The sequence below is a fragment of the Camellia sinensis genome, chromosome 1 (genome assembly GCF_055761805.1).
Source record: "Camellia sinensis isolate YWXY chromosome 1, ASM5576180v1, whole genome shotgun sequence".
NCBI classification, from domain to species: domain Eukaryota; kingdom Viridiplantae; phylum Streptophyta; class Magnoliopsida; order Ericales; family Theaceae; genus Camellia; species Camellia sinensis.
In genome coordinates, this window is record NC_138961.1 from 18574836 (window position 1) to 18585010 (window position 10175).

General features: G+C 35.8%; 1 pseudogene across 1 annotated transcript; it reads right to left on the reverse strand.

Moving 5' to 3' along the window:
- Positions 1–728: 728 nt before the first annotated feature.
- Positions 729–2538, reverse strand: LOC114279138 (UDP-glucosyltransferase 29 pseudogene; annotated as a pseudogene). The gene has a single exon (XR_014331229.1). The product of XR_014331229.1 is annotated as a UDP-glucosyltransferase 29 pseudogene (transcript).
- Between the last annotated feature and the right edge of the window lie 7637 nt (positions 2539–10175).

Sequence of the window (10175 nt, forward strand, 5' to 3'; positions counted from 1 at the left end):
ATTTTATTTAAAATCGTCAAGTCAATTAAAACTTTTAATAATCTCATAAATATATTTATATTAACAATTTTAATAATTTTATTATTACATAGAAGATAATAATTTAAAATTCTGAGAAAATAATTATTTAAAATTTCTAGAATTATAACAATTCAAGAAATAATTCATCTTTTAAACATATCGTAAGGGTATTTTATAATTTGTTCTAAATACATTAGCTAGAGATGGAAGACAATTGACAGCAGTTTTCTTCAGACAAATGGGGGACAGTTTGGGCACAGAAGAACAAAAAGCAAGCCTTGGCAAACCAAAGCATGATAGATAGATATAATTCTCCTGTTAAAAAACCAACCATCTACTCTTCCACAGACGACGAAGTATTAACAAAGAAATTTGTCACTATAGCACAAATTTAGTACTCAAAAAAAAAAAAAGTTGTGAAAACTTTTCGTCATCACCAGACTTTCTCAAGCCAGCTCATCTATCTATCAAGAAAAAAAATACCAAAAATTAAAATACCCAGAATATGAAATCCAAGGCCAAGAATCATTCATGGCCTGGCCCCACCAGGAGAGCAAACGTCCACATTATATGTGAAATTTGAGACAATTTGTCTAGGTGGATAGACTTTTTGTTCTCGAACAACTGTACTTGTGTCTAGTAGTATTTGGCAAAAACAGCCAATTGAAAAGGACAAAAAAGAGCAACAAATTCCAATACAAGCCCCATGAAGAAAAACAATATTGTATTGATCTTTTAACTCCTCGTCGTATACAACCGAATCAAGGCTGAGTTTGAATACATATGAAAATAAGAATTAATACAGCAAGAAACAAATCACAACAAAAGGATATCTTCTAATCACCCAAATATTTCAATAAAGTTGCTATACTAATTTTGAAGCAACTTGCTTTCCTTGCGAAGCTGCAGCAACACTTCTACTGCTTTGTCTATCTCTTCGTCTCCTTTCATTCTTGTCTTCTCCCCAAAATTTTTCGCTTTAATCCTTATGTCCTCTCCGCTTTTCTCCACCACAACCTTCCTTATTACCTGTGCTATCTCTTCTCTGTTGAGTCTTCCATTGATGTCTCTGTTGACCTCAACAGCCACACCAAACTCTTCCACCAGTTTAGCATTCAATGGCTGCTCCAAATTCATGGGTATGGCTACAATTGGAACCCCATAAAATAGGCTTTCCAATGTTGAATTCCATCCACAGTGACTCACAAAGCCACCAGTGCTTGAATGGGCTAGAATTCTTGCCTGTGGAGCCCAACCCTCCACAACCAATCCTCTCTCTCCTACTCTGTCAATAAACCCCTTTGGCAGTGTTTCTTCAACCTCAACTTTCTCTCCCATAGGAAACCTGACAACCCATATGAAATTAACGTTGCTAAGCTCTAGACCATGAGCTATCTCCTCAATCTCTTCCTTGGACATGAAATACTCGCTACCAAAGGAAACAAAAACAGTGGAGGACTCACCCTTGTTGTCAAGCCATTGTATGATCTCAGAGTGCTCATTTTCATCATCGACAACGCCTTGAACAAGTGGACCAACGGGGACAACCCTTTTTTCACCTATAACCGACTGGTAATCGATGTATTTTCCTTCAAGCTCTCTAAAAGTGTTGAACAACTCAAAGTTGCAAGGTGGTGGTTGATCATTATTTACAGCGGTGACTTGCTTTTCTTTGGATGCTTTTGAAAATTTCTCGATCGTACGGCGAAACCGCTTATCATGGAATTCTTGAAGCTGAATTGCTGGAAATGGGAATTCAACACCAGGGTGCTTAATCATATGATGGCAAAAAGAAACAATCATAGCTCCGGAAGTCATGAGCTGAACTGCCGAAATATTATAGGTCGAGGCAATGGGTTGTGCCCATGATGGGAGGAAGTCATAAATAACAAGGTCTGGGCTTAGTGTTTTGAGGATGTTGGAGAAGTTTGGGCTGGCCATTTCAAAGGCTTTTTGGAGGGTGGAATTGAGATGGAATGGGAGGCCATTGGTGGTGTGGTAGTGAGGAGGAAGCTCAGGCAAGGATGGAAGGTGGATTTCTACAAGTTCAATGGAGAGAGAGTACATCTCAGTGATCCTCTTTTTGATGGATTTGAGATTGATTGGTGTAGAACAGAAATATATGTGAAAGTTTTTGCGTGAGAGTTTCTTGGCAAGTTCTAGGAAGGGAGTGATGTGACCATGGGCCAAAAATGGTAGCATTAGAATGTTCATTTTGCTCTGTTTTGAATCCATGATCTGTGTCTCTCTAGTGACGCCTTTTGTTTTGGTGGTGGGAGATCAAGACAAGAATATTGATGCACTCAATGATATATAAGACAAGAATGTTGACGCACTCAATGATGTACTCAATGATGTATAGGCATTTATATAACACGATGTTGATGCAGGAAGATACAGATCAAACATGACGCCTATAATAAATTATAAACTCTAGGGATCGAGAAAGAGAAGGCCCTGTGATGATGCAAGGACATTATAATTTTTCTACAAATCTGTTAAATTATAAGATTACCCGAAAAATTCAGGATTTTTTTAATGAAATTATTGTTGGACAAAAGGATTTTTTGGTGACTTTAATTAAATATTAAAGTGGGTCCTAATCATCTATTGTGTTGGGTCCAAGTGGGTGTAGATACTTTGCAATGAGATCTTTACACTACAAATAGTATGGCCAAAACCATTGAGATTTGAATGAGAAATTGCCCCATGAAGTTGGTTTTATGAAAGAGTTAATGGGGTTCGTAACTTCTGTCTTTATTGCAGAGTTTAATAGAGTATTAATGAGGTTTGTAACTTCTGCCTTTATTGCAGAGTTTAATAGAGCATTAATGAGGTTTGTAACTCCTGCATTAATGGGGTTTGTAACTCCTGCCTTTATTGCAGAAGTTAATGGTGCAATAGTGACCAGCTATAAAGGCTGGAGGCTCTTCCTCTCTCCCCTATACATGTATAAATTGAGACCCTCCTGTCAAGTCTCAAATACAGAAATTGTTTATGTTGGACAATCTTCACTGTATTTAATTAAGTTAAATTCTGTTGTGTACTAAACAACAACCAGAATATAAAGAAATAAAGAAAATGAGAGAATTTGTTTGATTACAAAAATCAAACTCGAAATAATAAATAAATAAATAAAACCACAGATTTTATTTTGTTACAAAAACAAAAATAAAATCTGATTAAATAAACAAATAAAAACAGAATAAAATTAAACAACTTACTTGGTTAATTTATTTGAATAACTTTTCTGATCAAGTCCAGCGTTTAACACTGTGTCCTTAAAACAGATTCGTCCTCTCCACGGTGCTTTCAAAATTTGGACGTCTATCTCTCAGGATAAAATAATCTTATCAACGAATAAAAGCAGCACTACAATTTAATCGTTTGTCGAACACACAAAGTGTTTACACTCTTTCTTTCAGAAATAAAATGCAACAAAATGCAGAGATTTAAAACAGAGGATGGAGTACGAAAATTCGAGTTAAATCCAAATAGGAGGCTAGTCTATTTATAGATGTAAAGGTGGCTCTTGGTTTTGAATTGAACAGGTATGAAACCTATTAGTTTCGAATTTAAACAGATTTTGAATCTGTTGGGTTAATAATTCAAACAGATAAAAACGAGAAGGGCTCTGTTTGGATGAACAATAAATCCAAACCAGTTTAATTCTGTTTGAAAATGGGAAGGGCCCTGTTTGGATGAACAGTAAATCCAAACCAGTTTAATTTGAATTCTCGATTTTAGTTTAATAAAAAATAAAATTAAATTCAAATGTTTTTGACCCAAAAAGATTAAGATTGGGCCAAACAAGCCCAACCCAACCACACACCACGCACTCGCGCCCAAGCCCAGGCCCAGCCCAGCCCGCCCTACTGACCGATCGGACGGACGGCGGCGCGCGTGTGGTGATTTTTGGGTCCAATGGGTCTAGCCCATTTTGTCCATAACCTCTCCCTCTAAAACACTTGGGTACCCCTTGGGGCACACCCCAAGTATCTAACCCAAGCCTTATAAACCCTTTCAAAACTTCCCACCAAATCAATGTGGGACAAGCCAATTTACAACCTTAAGGAATTTCCACCAAAACTCCATTTCCATGGAGCACTCTTTGGCTTCAATTTTCCATTCACTCGGTAATGGTTTTGAGCAACCAAATATACCACGTGAATCACAACGCGGCATAGAACGCGTTACCACTTTGACCCGAGTAAATCGACGCTCGGGACCCACCTAAAAAATAGACCAAACTTGAGAAAAAATTCTGGTTTTACCCAGAATTTTTCTACCATTTCCAACAATCCCCCACATGAATGGAATTTGATGACAACGGAAATGCAACAATATGCAGACTTTAATGAAAGAGTATAAGTCGAAAATATCTTGCATCAGGATAGGTAGTTTTCGGCCTTGAACCTTCCCTAGTGATAACCTATCGGACTTACTAGCTAACCAATGGACGCGATGCCTTGAATTGTTCAGCCGTTTGTGTAAGCCAAAACAATAGATTTCACACAAAATATCTTCTAACAAATCGTGGTTCTCACTGTTGTGTTCATTTTGGCCTTGAACGCGCCTGGTATTCAAAAGTGTTTCTAGAGAATTTAGCCTTTTCATTCTCATAGAACCGGCCCCAGTTCAACACTCATATAGGTGATTCTTATTGTGAGTATCTCCTATACTCGTCTTGATTTTATACCTTAATCAAGATATAAGTAATCATTAAAAGCAAAGCTTATCCTTATACCCCTGCATACAACATATGTTGCAGATATCACTCTCACCATAGGAATGGGTAGGGAATTTTTTAATCCCTTGGTAATTTCTGGTGAGCCATACATAACTTAGTTATCCCTTTGAACTTAGTTCTTGGGATCTCCAGTCATATAAGTAGGGTTATCATTATGACGACTCTTATGTAATAGGCTTTAATCCCATCCCCTTCGATGAACTATACAGTAGCTCTTTTGTCAAACCTTTTATTAACGGATCCACAATATTCTCTTTAGATTTTATATAATCTATTGAGATTATTCCGTTTGACAACAATTGCCTTACGGTATTATGTCGACGACGAATATGTCGTGACTTACCATTATACATATGATTATGTGCCCTGCCTATTGCAGATTGACTATCACAATGAATGCAAATAGCTGGCATAGGTTTTGGCTACATTGGAATGTCTTCTAAGAAGTGACGAAGCCATTCTGCTTCTTCTCCTGCTTTGTCCAAAGCAATGAACTCGGATTCCATTGTGGATCGTGCGATGCATGTTTGTTTTGTGGATTTCCAAGAAACAGCAGCGCCTCCTAGAGTAAAGACATATTCGCTTATGAATTTTGAATCTTTAGTATCAGATATCCAATTTGCATCACAATAACCTTCAAGTACTGCTAGATATCGAGTAAAGTTCAAACCATGATCACGGGTGAATCTTAGATATCTAAGAACCCGAATGATCGCTTTCCAATGGTCTTCTCTGGGGTTACTAGTGTACCTACTCAATTTACTGATAGCATAAGCTATATCAGGACGAGTACAATTCATTAGGTACATTAGGCTTCCAATGATTTGGGAGTCTTTTAACTGAGACACTGCATCACCTTTATTTTTCGATAAATAAAGACTGATGTCTACAGGTGTTCTAGCTAAATTCAAATCATCCTTGATAAATTTATCAAGAACTTTCTCAATATAATGAGATTGAGATAATGCATATCCGTCAGATGTTTTAGTAATTTTCATTCCTAATATAACATCTGCGACCCCAATATCTTTCATATCAAATCTTTTGTTAAGCATTTGCTTAGTTGATTTGATCATGTTTTGACGGCTTCCAATGATAAGCATGTCATCCACATAAAGACAAACTATGACATATCCCTGGTCAGTGTTTTTAACATAGACGCATTTGTCACATTCGTTTATCTTAAACCCATTAGTAAGCATTGCATGATCAAATTTTTCATGCCATTGCTTAGGTGCTTGTTTTAATCCATAAAGGGATTTTACAAGTCGACAAACTTTCTTTTCCTGCCCTGATACTACAAACCCTTCGGGTTGTTCCATATAGATCTCTTCATTTAGATCACCGTTTAGAAAAGCTGTCTTAACATCCATTTGATGTATTTCTAAATTAAACAACGCTGCTATAGCAATAAGCATGCGAATGGATGTTATTCTTGTCACAGGGGAATATGTGTCAAAATAATCCAGACCTTCCTTTTGTATGTAACCTTTAACTACAAGTCTTGCTTTATACTTGTCAATTGAACCATCTGCTTTCATTTTTCTCTTGAATATCCATTTATATCCAAGAGGTTTAGAACCTGGTGGAAAATCCACCAATTCCCAAGTATGATTTTGCATAATGGATTCAATTTCATTATTAACAGCCTCTTTCCACAAAGGTGCTTCAGGACCTGTCATTGCTGCCTTAAAGCTTTGAGGTTCATTTTCTAACAAGTATGTCAGAAAATCTGGACCAAAGGATTTTGATGTTCTCGCTCTCTTACTTCGTCTTGGTTCATCAGTTAAATCCTGTTGGTCGAGACTATTACTAGTCTCTTGTGTTTGATTGTCATTAGTCTCTTGACTTTGTGTACAATCATAAGTTCTTTTCTGTGAACTTAATTCCTGTCCTTTCTTGTAAGAAAAGACATGTTCAAAAAACACAGCATTCCTTGACTCTATAATAGTGTTCACATTTATATCAGGTATTTCTGATTTATAAGTCAGAAATCGATATGCACTACTATTCTGAGCATAACCAATAAACACACAGTCTACTATTTTTGGTCCAATCTTAGTCTTTTTAGGAACAGGTACTTCAACTTTTGCCAAACACCCCCACACTTTTAAGTATTTGTAGGAAGGTAGTCGATCTTTCCACAATTCATAAGGAATGCTTTTAGTTTTCTTGTGGGGTATTCTATTAAGAACATAATTAACAGACAATATTGCTTCCCCCCACAAGTTCTGTGGTAAACCTAAACTTAATAACATGGCATTCATCATTTCTTTGAGGGTTCTATTCTTCCTTTCAGCAATTCCATTTTGCTGTGGAGAATAAGAGGCTGTAGTTTGGTGAATAATGTCATGTTGTGCACAAAATTCATTTAATGATGCATCATATTCACCACCCCTATCACTTCTAACCATTTTAATGGTTTTACCAAGTTGATTTTCAACTTCTGTCTTGTAGAGTTTAAACATTTCTAAGGCTTCATTTTTACTTCTAAGTAAATAAACATAACAATATCTTGTGCAATCATCGATAAAAGTTATGAAATACTTTTTGCCTCCTCTAGTTTGAATAAATTTTAGATCACATACATCAGTATGAATTAATTCTAGAGGTTCGATTTTCCTTTCAACCGATTTAAATGGAGCCTTAGTTAGTTTCGCTTCTACATAAATTTCACATTTATGATTAGGATTAATTTCAAACTTTGGTATATAATCTAAACCAATTAATCTACGCAAAGCATCAAAATTCACATGTCCTAATCTACCATGCCATAAATTTGACTCAAGAATATAAACAAAAGATGTGTTGTTCTTATTCATAGCAGCTTTCGGTACAACTGTCATTACATTCAACTTAAAGAGACCATCACTCATGTATCCCTTACTAACATACATACCACTCTTTATTAATACAAATTTATCAGACTCAAATACAAGCCTAAAACCATTTTTACTTAACAAAGACTCAGAAACTAAATTCTTCCGGATGTCAGGTACATGCAGTACGTTGTTGAGGGTCAGTTCTTTCCCTGATGTCATCTTCAAGATTACTTTCCCTTGTCCAGCCACAGTAGAAGTAGAAGAATTTTCCATAAAAAGTTGTTCACCACTTGCAGCCTCATTGTAGGTAGTGAACATCTTCTTGTCCGCACATATGTGACGAGTTGCTCCAGTGTCAACCCACCACTCTTTGGGATTTCCAACCAAGTTAGCCTCAGACACCACAGCAGAAAGGTTGATGTCATTCACTCCGTCAGAGATGTAATCCAATTCTGTTACATTGGCCTGAATTGTGGTCTTCTTACTTGTACTTCCATGATCCTTCTTAGGGCGGCGGCAGTCAGAAGCTCGATGTCCAGTTTTGCCACAGTTATAGCATTTTCTTTTGAACTTCTTGCTACTATCGCCTTATTTAGGACCATCTCCAGTAAATTTTCTCTTTTTGTTATGTGGTTTATGAACTTGTTCAACCACATTAGCCTTGGACTCAATGGGATTTTTCCCATTCCTCTTTTCAGCCTTTCGGTTATCTTCCTCAATTCTTAATCTTACAATCAATTCATCCATAGTCATCTCTTTGCATTTATGTTTTAAATAATTTTGAAATCTTTCCAAGTCGGTGGTAACTTTTCCACTAAAGCAGCGACTTGGAATGACTCGCTAAGAGGCATACCTTCTGAATGAATATCATGCAAAATTATTTGAAAACTTTGAACTTAAGATATTACCGTTTGGAAGTCTACCATAACAAAATCCAGAAATTTACCGACGACAAATTTCTTCGTGCCGGCATCTTCTGTCTTGTATTTCTTCTCCAAAGAATCCCACAATTCTTTTGCTGTTTTCAGAGGACTGTATACATTATACAGCATATTATCAAGGCCATTTAGGATGTAGTTTCTGCACAAGAAATCTGAATGTTTCCAAGCATCTACAGCGGCAACAACTTGCCGATCACTTTCACCCTCTTTAAGTGCTGGAGCCTCTTCATGGAGAAACCGAGCCAAATTAATAATTGTAAGATAGAACAGTATCTTCTGCTGCCATCTCTTAAACTCGGTACCGTTAATTTTTTTCGGTTTTTCTCCATGATTGATTGGTACATGAACATGGTTCTGGATAGGGACCGATGTAGGTGTAACAATAGGAGTACCACTGCCAGATGCAGTTTCAGTTGTAGTAGCCATAATCTCTGATTACAAAAATCAGAAAAAATTAAAACACAAATTAATTTTCTAGTTACTAAAATCAGAAAATAAATTATAATAACAAAATAATTTTATTTTCCTTGTTACTAAAACTAGAAAAATAAAATATCACAATAATTTTCTGTAATACCAAATACTATTCTGCAATTGTTAATGACACTAGTATATTACTACTAGTTGTCAAATAAAAGAGACAGTATATTACTACTATCTGTCAAATAGCATAAATCACTATTTGTTTTTCCAACTAGAATATTACTTTGAAAACACAGAAAATTAAATACAATGAAGATACCAAAAAAGGATTCTGTCTTAAGATTGTTGGACAATCTTCACTGTATTTAATTAAGTTAAATTCTGTTGTATACTAAACAACAACCAGAATATAAAGAAATAAAGAAAATGAGAGAATTTGTTTGATTACAAAAATCAAACTCGAAATAATAAATAAATAAATAAAACCACAGATTTTATTTTGCTACAAAAATAAAAATAAAATCTGATTAAATAAACAAATAAAAACAGAATAAAATTAAACAACTTACTTGGTTAATTTATTTGAATAACTTTTCTGATCAAGTCCAGTGTTTAACACTGTGTCCTTAAGACAGATTCGTCCTCTCCACGGTACTTTCAGAATTTGGACGTCTATCTCCCAGGATAAAATGATCTTATCAACGAATAAAAGCAACACTACAATTTAATCGTTGGTCGAGTACACAAAGTGTTTACACTCTTTCTTTCAGAAATAAAATGCAGCAAAATGCAGAGATTTAAAACAGAGGATAGAGTACGAAAATTCGAGTTAAATCCAAATGAGAGGCTAGTATATTTATAGATGTAAAGGTGGCTCTTGGTTTTGAATTGAACAGGTATGAAACCTGTCAGTTTCGAATTTAAACAGATTTTGAATCTGTTGGGTTAATAATTCAAACAGATAAAAACGGGAAGGGCTCTGTTTGGATAAACAATAAATCCAAACCAGTTAAATTCTGTTTGAAAACGGGATGAACAGTAAATCCAAACCAGTTTAATTTGAATTCTGAATTTTATTTTAATAAAAAATAAAATTAAATTCAAATGTTTTTGACCCAAAAAGATTAAGATTGGGCCGAACAAGCCCAACCACACACCACGCACCCGCGCCCGACCGACCGGACGGACTGCGGCGGCGGCGCGCGCGCGCATGTGGTG